The sequence below is a fragment of the Gadus chalcogrammus genome, chromosome 16 (assembly GCF_026213295.1).
Source record: "Gadus chalcogrammus isolate NIFS_2021 chromosome 16, NIFS_Gcha_1.0, whole genome shotgun sequence".
Taxonomy (NCBI): domain Eukaryota; kingdom Metazoa; phylum Chordata; class Actinopteri; order Gadiformes; family Gadidae; genus Gadus; species Gadus chalcogrammus.
In genome coordinates this window covers 18,893,686-18,906,870 of record NC_079427.1, presented here as the reverse complement: position 1 = coordinate 18,906,870, position 13,185 = coordinate 18,893,686, and positions in this window count along the sequence as shown.

Here is a 13,185-nt window from a genome sequence, read left to right as displayed (position 1 = left end):
GGGTGCTCCGCCGGGAGTCCTGGAGCTCTATATCTAAATAATATATTATCCATAGATATTTATATCATATAATATATATTATCACGGCCAAAAGCTGTGTGTGCCTCCAGACGATATTATGAATCCTGAACGACTGCATCGGGTCCTCAGACGTCTCTTGTTCTTCCACTTACACATCAATCTGAAGTAGACTGAACCACGACATGGAGGAGAAAGGGATTGTTGACCGTGATTGTCTCCCGCCAGAGCCCCGCTGCCGAGCGCCACCATCTCGGAAGCAGGCAGCGCCGAGGGGCCACCGCCCCTAATTCCTTCTCAGCCATGGCTGAGATAACCCCCACTACGATTCTTGTTGTGGAAATACCAGAGACGTCAGAGATCCCGACGTGTTATGGGCCATAACACCAACAGCAGAACGGTTATCCAAATAACTAAGAAGTGTACAACAGTTGTAGCTCGTTGTCTCATTGGTGGGCCAAATTCTCTGGGCTGGCAAAGCAGAGAAGGGAGGTAACCTGGCCCCTTATGACGACATATGGGGCCAAATTCAAAATTGGAGCGTCTGAGCTTTTTCATTTTTCTCAGGCAGAGCAGGATATCGTTTCATGCCATGGGACCTTTAAACATAACCCTTTTGTAACGTTGGTCTTAAAATTAATCATAGGCAATCTACATTTGTGGTTTTTAATCAATTGCTTACCAGCACATTGTTCATGGGAGGGTTGGGCTGCATCCTCTTGGGCCTTATCAACCTACTGATTCTGGTTAGCAAATTATTCCTGGTATATTATTGCTAATACATATAAAACAAAGGGCTTTTATACAATAAAGGCTGCCCTAAAGAAAATGTGATAACAAAACACTTTCTTCATAGCTACGACATGTATGCAGTAATTTCCTAACCTGGGAGGCCTACTTTCCTAAATACAAATTTGAACAGCTACATAATGTTCAGCGCAAAGTAAAGTTACCACTTCAAAAGCCCTTAGAAATACTGAGAGGAATGCAGGTGGCCGGTGTTCTACCAATTTCTGCTCCATTGTCAGATTTTGCTACCGTAGTGCGACTCAATAGCGTATTTGATCTGTAGACCAATCGCCTCTATCAAATAATGCTCCCACTGCAGAATCATGTTATTTTACACTACTCACCCCATGTACACTGTTGATGCTGTTTTATAAGGTATATATTGAAGATTTCAGGGGTACAGTATGTGCAATGTATGTAATGTAAAGAAAAAACATCAATAATCAATTCAACTAAATAACGTCAACAAGAAAGTGTAGCAAACTATTGTTAAAACTTGTAGGCCTTTATGTTTTTGAATGGGATTCTGTATATGTGGGTTTATATACACAATAGATAATAATTATTCAAAAGATCCAATAATATAAACAACCAAAGATCTTAAATCGTTATTTTATTTTGAGGCATTTCTTGCAGCGCTATTGTCATGGCCATTTTGGGCACACTTAAAATGTGCCCACCGACTGAACAATTCACACTGCACCATCAATTGTGAAGAAAAACAATTAAAAGGGCATTACAATTTGCAATGAGGTACATTGTAGGGTAATATGCACACTCATTTTTGAGTCAATTAATAATACAAAGCACATATTTTATGTTATACTTTACAATTTCAAACATGCTCTCGTCTGCATTCTTTTTCCAGCAAAGGAGCATACAACACAGTAGTCCTCTACATTCCCTAGAATCAATGTTTTTCATAATGTTTTAAACTGTGGCAACTCTAATCATTCATTGTAAACTAAGTAAATAAATCCATCCACATACTGTACCCCCTGAAATCTTCAATATAGACTTTATAAACAAGCATCAAAATATGATCCCCATATTCTTACAGTGTAGCCTACATAGGGTGAGTAGTGAAGTAAAATAACGTGATTCTGCAGTGGAAGCATTATTTGATAGAGGCAATTGGTCTATCCACATAGGCTACCCCTGCAATCTTCCATAAAGACGTCATAAAAGAGCATCAAAATATGCTCCCCAAATGATTCTTTCCACCTTTACTCCATAGCATTACAAACACAAGTATTTAAAATTGATGTAACAAGATATCTTGTTATAACATGATAAGATGTCGTCGCCCCCCTCCCCACCAACGACGAAAACTTTCTCCGCTCCCAGACCCAGTGCCGTAAAGATAAGACCAGAGGCGGGCCGTACTATTTGGCAAATCAGGCATCTGCCAAGAGCCACGGGCCCCATAGAAGGCCTTTTGGGGCCCCCAAAATGCCCTCTCTATATTTTTCCCCATATTTATTGTTTTTATAAAAATCTATTCACAATAGTAGCATCGGGATGTCTAATTACTCATGTTTTGACGGTCTTTCGTTGTAAACCCCCCTTCAGTCTGCACTACATGGACTATTCCATGTTAAGCGCATCGTGCTCATCCCGTGTATGTGGAAATGATGTAAAATTCAAAACAGTAAATAGCGGTGAGAAGAGAGAGAGAGAGAGAGAGAGAGAGAGAGAGAGAGAGAGAGAGAGAGAGAGAGAGAGAGAGAGAGAGCACAGATGGGGACAAACTGAGAACAAACTGAGAGATGAGGACAAACAGACAGAGAGAGAGGAGAAAAAACAAGCGAGGAGACAGGAGAGGCAATGAAACACTGAGACTGAAGAGGTAAATGATGACATCTTAGGTTAACAGTCAGTGTAATATGTGTCCCCATAACTAATCGTTTTGTTTTGTGTGCTATTCAAACTTTGCAGGTGACACAAATTGACAACAATGCCCTGTCCAACCCCCTGTGAGCTACTGGAAACCTAAGGTAAATAAATAATTAACAGTTGCACGATAGTGACTTTTGCTCATCCCTTGTATGGAGTATCTCATTATGCCATATTAGGTAAATTAGACCGGTAGATGCAGGGGCCCCGAAATTACTGTTCGCCTGGAGCCCTCAAAGGCCTAAGTTCGCCACTGGATAAGGTAGCAAAGCCAGTGTGTACATGCACATATTTATATGCTTACAGGTCAAAAGGCGCAATGTTAAAGCCTATTTTTAAGATAATTGCGCAGTTCAAAACATGCTTTAAATAAAATACTAACCATCAGCCAAAAAGGTAGCAGAAATTAATGAATGCGCTCGCAGGATCGTGAATTTTCGAACCACTAGCTAGCAGGATTTGATGGGTAGCAGAAATGGGCAGAATACCGGCAGCCGCAATGGGAAGAAGAGGAGACAGGAAATTACCAAGTTAACCAATTCGCTAACTGAGGTGGGTCCACATTAATTAAAAGGAGCCACTTAAGAGTGGGTCTTCCTCTTCTATCTTTTGGAAATCGATGGGAATAAATGTTGATGAAGCCCAGTTCTCTGTCTCTCTCCTTTGGGTAAATTGCATCACAAAATGTGTTAATATCAGCAAAACTAACATTCATGAGTAGCCTACTACCCTATTTTTACACACATATTATGACCTTAGACGTCACATAACTAATCCAAAACAGCATTCTGTGACTGAAGATGATTTTTTTTAATGATTACATAGCCCCTGAATCCCGATGACTCAAAGAAAGCATTGCCAGATCATAACCCCAAGCAGTGCTGTAGCAACATGGTGCTTTAAAATAAACATAGTCAACATACTTTGGTTATACATATTTTGTGACTCAGCTTATTAATGTTCTCTTCAAGAAAGGGAGAGAGCCTGCATTTCGACTCGTTGGAATGGTCTCTGTGCTCCCAGCCGCTATCTGCTGACTGAACGAAGACCGACAGAGCTCAGAGAGCCGGAGCTGAAAGCCTCAGCCGGTGTTGTATCTGCCACTGCCACCTCTTGTTCTTCGAGGGTGCATAAGCTCCTCTCTCTCTGGTGAGCTGCGGTCCTGTTGGTGCTGCAGCTGCCCCAGACTGTCCTTAATGCGCTACTCATCCTGTGTAGTACACACAGCTCGTTGCTGTGCTGGGGGAAAAAAAGATTATTAGAAAATGTATTTTCAGTGGAAGTCATTCAGGCACAATTATGAGCATATTTGTTTATTAACGGGCTTAAAGTTGCTCCAAATACTTTTTTTCTATATTTCCTTCCAAACGATCCAATTAATATGTGTAGTCGTCCTATAAGCTCAAATAATGGAAATGGCTGGAGAGCATTTTAGCAAGGTGATTCATGATCATTTTTGCCCTGTTTGCGTAACAACAACAACAACAAAAGTTATTGCTTAATTTCTGATTCGAGAATCGGGTGGGGTGTTTTGAACAAGCAAAATAAAGAACCAGTGAGAGACCAGTGAGAGTCTTCATGGCGCTGTAGTGCCACCGTGTGGCCATGTTGCTGCAGTTACAGGAGTCTGATTTTTTTCAGTGGGGGTTCAGCTGCTGTTGAGGTCCCCATAGCTGGCTGCTTAGCTCCTTGGTGCGGTGTCGACGGGCAGCATGGCCTCTGTGCACCTTTTCGCGTAAGGAAAGAAAAAACACATTTTGGTTGTAGGTACATATCTAACGTAGACCTTATGTGGTCTGTTTCTGAACCTTGAATCCCCATTTGGAATATTCAGTGTGATTATAAAACAGACAGATATTTTTACCTCTCCTTTCTTTGTATGTGCTCGGTCCCAGTCTGGTAATCACTAAATACAAGGATTGTTTGGGTTTTCTTTTGAATTCAAGGTCTTCAAAGTCTTGGGAGGCTATTTGAACAGTCCAAATCCTCCGCTCCCATGAAGTCCTCCTACTCTGAGTAACTAGCAGGCGTGGGATGGCTTGAGAAAGAGCTATCATGGTCGTCAATCACACGGCCAACAGCATCACCAACAGCCTCTGCACCATGCTATCTAGACATGGTGCCGAGGCTGGAGGTGATAATGCTCCAGCATCACCTCCAGCCTCTGCAGCATGTCTAGATAGCATGTCTATAGGGCATGGGTTTCTCTGTTACAGGATCAAATCCTACACAAGTTACAATGAATGTTGTACTTGTACGAAGGGAATACTTTAGACAACAATGGTAACACAAATCGCTAGTGACAAGCAGGCCTATTAAATCCGTAAAAAAAAACAACTGTCACATTTGTGTGAAACACGCTAAAACATGAAAAACACGTTCGAATTTTTAAAGTGAGTTACATTGTCCAAGGTTGCCGTAGTCTACAGGTGAACAGAGCAGGGACTTTAGATGAACAATTTTATAATTTACTCTCTTTTTTTTAATTAATAAGCGAGGTGTGCACAAGTTGAACGCACTCTCAGTCGGTTCTAGGATGCTTCAAGGAATTTTGTGAATGATCTTGTTACCATGGTGACTACTGGGGCGCTGCCCGAAGGATGACGGGAAAAGTAGTGCGAAGGGGTTGTTTAGGAAGTTTGGAAATGAACAAAGCCTTCCAAATGTGCATATAAGCGATGGAAGGCGGTCATTCCAGCCTAATGGCAATTCAACACACTCCGCGTGTACCCTTTCAATGAGTTCAGTGCTCTCAGCCTTCATTGGCAGGTACACGTCAGGTCTTTGGGTTAACGTTAGTCAGCCACCAGTACTTGTCAGGGTCTATTTCTGTCCATATATGCACTTTGCACGTCACTGCAAACTAACTTAACGGCCTCCGTGCCGACGGACAGCTGAAGTTGCCAATCACTCGGTCGGTGCTGCTGCCTGGAAGCCAGCCCACCAATCCCGCAGTGATGGAGTCCGAGGACAAAAATAGCCTCCGCGGTGCGGCGGATCAGTCCTTCACCCTGGGAACTAATATTAGAGGGGGACGCCTGCTCCTTTAAGAACCTACTTGTTGCATTCTACATCTTATATTGTGACAAAAATGGTGATCAAAGTATTTCTTGCCTCTTCGTCCGGGTCGACTGCGGTAAGCATGTGTCTGTGCGATTGAATTGTGTTACGAAATAAACTTACGCATTATTTGCACTGGGGAATTGGTTCTGAAGCAGATCGCTTTCAAAAAAGAGCCACAGATTTTAGGAGTCCCATTCGTCGTGCGTTAACTTCATTGGCCTATGCACTTTACTGGGTGGCTGTATGTGAGCTACAATTGTTTGTGTTAGAGTTACTTTGTGCGCTGGTGTTTTGTTATTTCGCTGTGATCACATACCATACCAATAAGGGCAACCTCTTAAAAAAGACCCCACCATTGACCAGCAGTCTTTGGAACATATTTGTGTAGTCTGCAAACTTGCTTGAACAGGTTTAAGTTACACGGATCCTCACTTGTCGCTCAGCAAAGGTATCATGTCATGTCCCTGAGCGTAAACACAAGGTTTGCTATTTTTCTTCAAACACAAATGGGTCTACATATATTTACAACAGTGTGTTCATTTATTTATTTATTTTTACCTGGCCTACCCTAAATACAATTGTAAACTTATTCCAGGGACCAGCTATATTATTGTTTTGGGCGTTTCCCCTGTTTGGAAGACACCACAACTTGTGTTGTGTCCCCCCAGATCAAGAAGAAGCAGCAGGATGTGGTCGGGTTCCTCGAGGCTCTGAAGGTGGAGTACACTCCACTAGACATCGCCTGCAATGAGGACAACCGAATGTGGATGAGGGAGAACGTCCCTTCAGAAAAAAAGCCCTCCAATGGCATCCCTCTGCCCCCTCAGATTTTTAACGAAGAGGGCTACTGTGGGGTGAGATATTCCTAAATAGATGGCACATCATATATTGCGTTGCAAATCAATTCAAACCCACGCTTTTAAAAACCAATGGTCTAAAATGAATGGTCTAAAAACCATTCAGAGTGAGCAAGCTAACCAACTTGATAAATGTTTGAACATTTAACTTGATGAATTCCCTCTGCTCTGACCGACAGTCTAACCGGACACATGAGCTTCATAGATGCAAAATGATGTTGCTAAAACACACACTTTCAATTACTGGCCATCTAGTGATTAGCTATATTATTTATATGTATCGCAAGATGTTCCAGATACAGAAGGTTAAAGGATGTCCTCTCCTTCCACACAGGACTATGAAACCTTTTTCAATGCCAAGGAGGACAACCTGGTCTATTCCTTCCTAGGGCTGGATCCACCCCAGGATCCAAGGTGGAACTCCTATTACACCCATGCACCTATCTATTGAGTCGATTTTAATATTGGAAAATAACATGGCCTAACCGTGAATAAGTGGGATTGCATAACTTAAATACGTTTTTGTGTGTTCTTGGTTACCTACTTAGGGAATTAGTGTAAATGCTTGTGTAACGGAATAGCTCAGCCAAATGTCCTTAAGGTCATCATGAGTCATGACAGTGTTTAACTTGAAGATAAACACTAGTTAAATACAACCTCTGCCGACTTGGATTAAGTCTAGATAAATACCAAATTTTGCACTTCATGGGTGATGGATGAACTGTGTAAGGTCATATTTGTAAAGCTGAAGGATCTCACAACCGCTCCGCTTGTATATTGGGACTCGCCTACGTCAGGGTGATGGTGCGTAGATATAACCCTGCATTTCCCTGATGCAGGAAGCGCTACAGGCAGAAAAAAGCGCTGTAAAGGAGAATGGCACACACGTCGAAGAAACCAGTACAGAGGAGAACCTTGATAAATCAATAGTAATGCCTTCCTTGCTTCTAATCATCCTTCCTTTTTGATGTCCGTTCTCCATTCCTCCTTTTCTCTTTACCCCCCCCCCCCCCCCCCCCATCTCTTCACTTTTCCTCTGGTTGTCTTGTAATCCATCCTTTAATTCCCATAGGCTAATCTGCTCACAGTGATTGGAATGCAGCTAATCTCTGTGTTGCATGCATGTGACATTAGTTTCATTTAGAATAATGTATCCCTTTTTAAATATATAGTTTTTGATAATCCATGATTGCATTTGAATTTACTTGACCTATGTAAAACCTAGCAGTTCATATATAATGTCTTAACAATATATAGCTTGTTGTTTTTCCAAATGTTTTCCCTCTTCCATTTTTTTGAATCGTTTTATTTTAGATTGTTTATACATTTGAATGGCACCATATGCTTCCATGCAAGAAACTTTCCTGAAAACATTCCAAACTAAAGTATTCCCTTACAGCCTTTAATCTTGTTTCATCCCTCCCACAAATCCCCTCCTCCCAACATCCATTTACTTTACCCCGCGCCTCCTTGATGGCAAGTTGTGATGTTATTTTCAACCCAGAGTGAGGAGGTTCCTGTGGAGGAACGTAACGGGAAAGCACACAGGGAGGGAGAGGAGCAAGACACAATAGAAGAAGTGGAAGGGGAGGCGACGGAGGATCGGGCCGTGGGGTTGGAGGAGGCCCTTGCAGAGGGGGAGGAAGAGGAGGCGGTGGAAGAAACGGAGGACGCTGTAAATGCCCCCTACCTTCAATCCTGTGCTGTGGTCCCCCACCTCCTACCTCCTCCGTCCTTCCGTATAGCATGACCCTATCCGCCTCCCTCTTAATATTTGGATTGCTCTCCTACTCCCTCAGTACCACCATATTCATCATCCTCTGTGTTCTCCTTTGCTCCCTTCCATGCCTGTGCTCTCTCCTTGTTTTTTTTTGTTTTTTTTTTTTTGTTTTTTTTTTTGGTCAATGCCGCCCATTTTCCTTTCATTCCAAGAGTTTGTCTCCTTTACCAGTTGCTGTTGTCGTCCCCCTCACACCTATACAAGTTTGTACCTGGACACACGCACACACACGCGCGCACATACACACACACACACACACACCTGTTTTTCCCTTCTGTAGCATGGGACGTTTACCCACATTCCTTGTGACTGTACCTTTTTTCTTTGGGTTGATCTGTTTGTCGTCCATCTTTTCCCTCTCTCTCTTTGTTTACATTCTGTTCTCCATGGCAGTGACTACCATTGTACTTCTTGTCCCCTTCACCATAGGTTGTGTACTTGTGTCATGGTGTGTATGTAAACATATGCATACTGTGCACTTCCATGTACCTGACTTTGTGTTCACCGAGGCCTTCCTGTGTGTGTGTGGGTCAAATCTGTGTGGTCATGCATCGTAGGATTAGAGGGAAGGTTTCTGTTGAAATCGGAATTTGTATAAAATGGATTAGATAATGTCTTATTCTCAAAGTATACGTTATGAACATACATTTGTTCTTTCTCCAGGAGGCTCGTGCAGGGGAGTATGAAGAGGAGGTGAGTTTCACATAATTTTGTATACTTCAATAAAATATATATTAAACTATATTTTAATAATTTCCTCCCCCCCTTGTCTTCTGCAGGAAGAAGCTGACGAAGATAAGGTAAACATAAATTTTTCAGTGATTGACCAAAACTGGCAAAAATGCACTGTAACTTTAAAGGACATTCTTACGGCCTATTTAGGACCTTAAATAGGTTTCATTGTAGTAAACTTGGTCGCTGCATCATTAAATGCATGTTTTGTATAAACTATTCATGTCTTAAAAAATGTCAATAGCAATCTACTTGCTATGTTGCTTTTTGGGTCATAGTCAGTGAATTTTGATGAAACGCCTCTCTTTTCTGGCTTGTGAGTAAAGGAAACAAGGCGTGACTAAAGTGACTCACTTTATTAAACAAACAATGAATTAATTTTATTCTTACTGCTTGTTACTGCTAAATGCCAAAATGTTTACTGACAGTGGATGATATACAACAGCAGTTTCAAGTGGTAGATATTTTCAAAGTAAATGTTTAGCCTTTATAATGTCACGTATTGGTCTATGAGGGACCATTCTGTTCTATTTCATCAGGCTCCTTGAATCTTATCTGATGCAGCAAATTGTCTATATGGATTTTGTTGAGCTATGGGCTTTATTGCAATCAAATACTGTGTGCCTTGCAGTTTACTTTTTAATTAGTTTGACCCTATCTCATCTTTTAGAAAATGGTTTTGTATTTAACATTGACGAAACGCTATATTATGATTTATCTTGACCTACATCCTATTTTAAACATGTTCAAGTAAACAAACCCCCGCCCCTCCCAAGCAAATGGGAGTCAATTAACAAGGTAATTCCGTTAACAATTTGTAGGAAGAAGATGACCAGCCAGTGTCTGAGGTATACACTCTTCTCTGAGCATGGGTTGTTAAACACTGTAGTAGTTGTAGCTTTTCTTTAGTCTCTTATTATTCTGGGCCCATAGGGGGCTCCCTTGTGTGTAGTTATTTTCTGCATCTTTTAACTCTTCTTCTTTGTTTAACTGTAACGATTAACCTTCATTCCTCTCCATTGTAGCTGCTTGTAAACATTGTGTGATTTCAGTGCCTGGAAAACCATCTCTCTTCCTCTTTCTCTTTATGACCACTTAAAACCTAGCCCTTTTAGTTCTACCTCGTCTTTCCTTTTCTCCCCTCCTGCAGGTCTCCTGTGGAGTGGGGAATTTTGTGCCAAACAAACCACATTCCTTTTCCTCTTGCATGTGTGTCACACCTCAAAAAATTAGAGCAATTATGCATGATTTTAGATGACAGTAGAACATACTTCACATTATACTTTTTTGTGTGTGTGTGTGTGTGTGTGTGTGTGTGTGTGTGTGTGTGTGGTGTGTGTGTGTGTGTGGTGTGTGTGTGTGTGTGTGTGTGTGTGTGTGTGTGTGTGTGTGCCTCACAATGTACAACTTCATGTCATAAATTGACATTATATCACTTAGTTGGTTTTAAACTAATTCAATCAACAACTACAAACGCACCGATCACCCACAAGCCCATTTCTTAATTGTGAATTTATATTATTTATTACCTCCACGGTTAATATTGCATTAGTTTAAATATAACCACCGCCTCACACCTTTTTTTTAAGTTGCATGCTGTTTTAACAGATATACACCACAGCTTTGAATAACTTCTGGCTGTTTTGTCCACCTCTCGGTTTGCTTCCCACAGGAGGAACAGGATTTGCATTCAGAGGTAACTTTGTCGGCGGCCATCTCTCCCTATAGTCACCAGTCTTGTGGGTTTGTTGTGGCCAAGAGCAGGATTCTTTTCTACTCATTCTTTGCGCAATAATTTCATGTCTTTATTAGTTTGGGAGGTTGGGACGTCGTAGTTTTAGTGCCCTTGCTGTCCACCATCATCATTATATCCTTAAGATTGTGTCATTGTCTCTTCCACCGTTCCTTCTATCATTTATTGTTTCCCTTCTTTCTCTCTCCTTCCTATTTAACTTTTCTTTGTATTCACCTTTTTACCGGATGGTTTCTGTAATCCATCTCCCTCTCTGTTCTCTCTCATGTGCTTAACGTCCTGTTTCTCATTTATTCCCCAGTCTCGTTGCTGTGTCCTGACAGCCTGAAATCGTCCCTGTTGTTACCATTCTCACCCTCCCTGTCCCCCTCCATAGCATGTTTTGTCTAAAGTTCCCTCCCCACCACACTCTCTCTCCTTCTAACCCGCTCTCTGTTACCCCCTCTAGGAAGAAGAAGAGCTGCGACAGCTTGAGGTAGATTGATGTGACATTTCTTCCTATAACCGCTTTTCCTTATGTCTTTTTTTTTTTCTCTCCTTGTCTTGTCATCCGATTACTCCTCAATTTCACCACTGATTTCCTGTCTCCTCTTTCTCCCTGTTGATCTGACATTCCTTCAGTTCTTTCTATTGTATCGCAAGTTTTTCCAATTTAGATTTGACAGGCCTCCTCACACCATGGTATCTTATAGCATTACAGACTGATCCTGGTGAAAACAGACTTATTTAGTCGAGTGATGGTGCAATTGAATACATCTGTATTACATTTATTTGTTATAAAGATATATCCATAACTTTCCTCACCTTCGCTCTGTAAAACACACAAGCACGCACACACAAAGCGGCCTGTATGCAAACACGGGTATACACTTGTTTTATTTCACACTGGTCATTGACTCACTTGAAATGAACATCAATACGGGGGTAGACTGTGTAGGGAGACTGAAGGTAATTCAGTATCCTCCCTATTCACAGGATGCCATCTCCTGAAACCCTACCTGAGTGAAATACAAACACACAGGGAGGAGAAAGGCCACTTTTGTGCTGCTGTACTGCAGAGTGAAAAGATTACAAAATAACCCCCTTTCCTCCAAACAATCACTGTCTTCACCTCTTCCATCCCACGTCCTCCTCCTATATTGCCTTCAATCCTCTCGTCCTCTCCCTCCCTTTTTCAATTTCCTTTGCTGTCTTCACCTTTCATTGCAGGAGCACGATGAGGCAGTCACATCGCAGTGGTTTTCATTGTTATTTTGGCATCGTGTTTCTTTTCTTCTTCTTCTTCCAAGAAGGCAGTAGATGTTTAAGTTTGCATATTTCTCCCTCGCCCTCTGCCCAGTATGCCCACCACCTGCCCTTACCCCAGCCGTCTATAATTGTGCTGCATGGACTGCATTCATATTACTTTTCCATCTGGAGCTCTCTGTGTGGTGCATGGGAGATTGAACTGAAGCCTCAGGTTCACTCTGTGTGATTACAGTGAACAACATTCCAACATTCAGCACTTGCCAATTCTCCCCTTGTGGTTCAATGGACCAACACATTTGATAGATTTCTTTATATATTATATATATATATATATATATATATATAATTTTTTTAAATGCTTAATCCCTGCTTCCCTTAATATCCATTTCCAATAGGAAGAAGATGAGGCGGAAGCCGTAGAGGTACTTTTCAGATGTTCGATTCCCTGTTTCCACTTGGCATGGTGTGGATGTTCTGACAGTGAAATAAATGGGCATCTACCTGCATGTGTCTGCACATAATGGACGAAATGGGTTCATGTGAACATTCACTTTCTTTCTTCTCTTGTAAAGGAAGCCGTCAGTCATGGTTTCTAATCCTCCATTTGGGTCTTTAACCAGTTTGTTTTTGAGGTTGTCATTGAACATAACACTGCATTGTACCCATGTAGTGTTGTCTCTGTGTAGTGCCTTCGCTCAGTGTCCTCATAGTGCATCCAGAGACTGTTTCTCTGCGCCTGCAGGATGTTTTATTTTGTAGCTTTTATCTTGTGACTGCATTCAAAAGGCATTTCATATGATAAGATTTTTATGGTTTCCCAAAGTTGAGCCACAGGGAATAAGTAGGGCCTGTTTTTGAATGGGCTGATGGACCTGAGAAACGCTGAACAAATGGGTAGTTTACTTTCCGCTCCCAGTACTGAGGATATGCCTCCCGTCTACATCTTAGATTGGGATTATCATTATTTTAGCTTAATCTATTGGAATTATGATATTATGGCAAACTGAGTGTAAAGGAAGGAGCTACCACTGGCAAAGCAGTATAATGAA